The sequence below is a fragment of the Pinus tabuliformis genome, chromosome 3_1, assembly GCF_031772625.1.
Source record: "Pinus tabuliformis cultivar Carrire ecotype Pingquan chromosome 3_1, CPIR1, whole genome shotgun sequence".
Lineage (NCBI taxonomy): Eukaryota > Viridiplantae > Streptophyta > Pinopsida > Pinales > Pinaceae > Pinus > Pinus tabuliformis.
The window spans coordinates 607193778-607196347 of NC_142301.1; the positions used below are offsets into that span (position 1 = coordinate 607193778).

The 2570-nt window shown below is 30.8% G+C and overlaps 1 long non-coding RNA gene across 1 annotated transcript; it reads right to left on the reverse strand.

The window, feature by feature from the left end:
• Positions 1 to 1465: 1465 nt before the first annotated feature.
• LOC149188471 (uncharacterized) lies at positions 1466 to 2352 on the reverse strand. The gene is made up of 2 exons (XR_016256289.1): positions 1952 to 2352; positions 1466 to 1870 (listed from the first exon to the last, which is right to left on the reverse strand). It is a non-coding gene; the product is annotated as an uncharacterized LOC149188471 (long non-coding RNA).
• Positions 2353 to 2570: the final 218 nt, after the last annotated feature.

Sequence of the window (2570 nt, forward strand, 5' to 3'; positions counted from 1 at the left end):
TATATAAAGATATTACTAATTAATCAAATCTCCCATAATATGAAATTATGTATTAACAAATCTCATACAAAACCTTAATTAGTTAAATAAATAAAACACAAACATTATCAATTATACCTTAGCAAATGTCTCATAAAAACATATAAATTATACCCTAGAAAACGTAAAAAGAAAATTAGCAAATGAAAAGATATTTCAATAAAAATATACCAATTTACCTTATAAGTAACTTGTTCTTTTCTCTTGAATTTTGTTTCAATATTTTACTTAATCATATATCTTTCAATATTTTATTTAATAATGTATCTTCATGTCTTATATATAAAACAAATAATCATTTCGTAATAATTATTATTACAGTAGTTATAATACCATAATTTAAAAATATATATATATATATAATAATTAAAATAATGTAATTAATCTATAACTTTTTAAATATTATATTATTTTTAATATATATATATATATATATATATTTCATCCCATATCAAATACATTTTTTCATAAATATCATAAACATACTAAATAATTTTTATAAAGTAAAATTTATTTAACTAAACATTTTCTAAATATATTAACTTTCACTAAATCAATATACATATTATAAATATAAACGTTTAAATATTTTATCTATATTTAATAACCAACTACTACTACTTTTTAATTTAAAAGGGAAAAATTGTTACGACCATTACCATTAAGTGGTGAATACATTTTATTTAGTAACTTTGAAATTTTTTAATTCACTCATTTATTTATATCAATGTACATATTATAAATATCAACGTTTAAATATTTTATCTATATTTAACAACCAACTACTATACTTTTTAATTTAAAAGGGCAAAACTGTTACGACCATTGCCATTCAGTGGTGAATACATCTTATTTACTAACTTGTAAAATTTTTAAATACATTTTACTTAGTAACTTGTAAATTTTTTAATTCACTCATTTATTTATTTGCATTGGTTAATACATTTTATTTACTAACATGTTGTGATACCCCTCGAATAAAGTGGTAAATATTATGTTTTATGGCAAAGTCTTGGTAAAACTATGGGCCATGTGAAAGGCCAGATATTTTGAGTACAACCTATTAATGAGAATCTATTACCAAGTCAATGGATGTATAATAACAAAGTGACAGGAGATAATGATAGTCTCTCGATATGAGAAAACACATGACGGTAGCTAGAAATTCTCAGAAATGAAGTTCAAAACTGTTACAGACGTATAGGTAAACTTATCAACTAAGTTCCATGAATAACAATGGTGCTTTATGTAAATTTCACGACAGTGGTTTGATAACTAAGAAACTTTATACATCCAAATAGTTGAACATAAGTAGATTAAACTCTCAACAATTCAAGAATCAGCTCTCGTGTTTAGATGCATGAACAACTTTAATGCATGCTACAACTGAAACCCGTAAGAATGAATTGGGATTAAACCCAGAAAATTACCATATAAACCCCAGAGAAGGGTAAACATAGATTAATTTGTATTGTGTAGTAGACATTGCAAACAGGATTTCTCATTCCAGTAATGAGAGTAATATGGCAGCCGAATCACCTGTTCCGGTCCCAGTTCATATAATTACTACGGGTCCCAGTTCATATAATCACGATGTTATAACGCTAAGCTAGAAGAAGAACAATATTAACAAGTGAAATGCCGGCATGACCGGCCGTAGATTAACCCTACTCACTCAATCATCTCCAGAAGGTCAAAAGGTGACCTTGAGTTGTCTGGAAGCGAAGAAAAACCCTCAGTGCCTAGCCTAACCAACATGGAACATTGAAGAGAAAACCATAAGTGGATGCCACTGCAGAGTTCTGAACTGTTGAGGAGGGCAATACTTAACCTGCCATCAGATTTAAGAGTCGAGTTAGAGAACTGTTCCGGAAAAAAGAAAAGAATTAACAGGCCTGTAATAATATAGTACCTGTAGAGTGGCGTGGGGGTCACAATGCACACCTGAGTCAGTGAAAACAAGACTCTGTAATTAAATACTATAAGCGTTTAGCATTTTTATTCTCATGCAAAGGACTCGAGACTGCTTCCAGAGGAAATGGTTTCCAACAATTACCTAAGGATCCTGACCATAAGTCTTTCCTTCACCTGTGGATGCAAGGCCGAAGTCTATAGGAACCACTTACATCGACAGTGTGAAATTAGGGCTCCTATATAGATATAATTATCAATGAAGAAAATAGCAGGGAGCCTAATCTCTTCAAAATACACAGCAGATAACATGCTCAGTATCCCTGTAAATTAGACACTCCAACAAACGAAACCCTCCTTTGCCATGTAAACCAAACTTGCAGGTTGCAGAGCCCCTAACAAACCCTCCTTTTTTGCCATGGAAACCAAACCTGCGCAGAGCCTTTAATCCGCTTTTTTGCCATGGAAAACAAACCTGCGCAGAGCCCTTAATCCGCAAAATGACTGAATGAATCTCGTTTCGGAACCAGATAGAGAATTGGTTACATTAACCTTTGCCATGAAAACCAAATGCTTACCTCAACCTTTGCCATGAAAACCAAACTTGCAGGTTGCAGAGC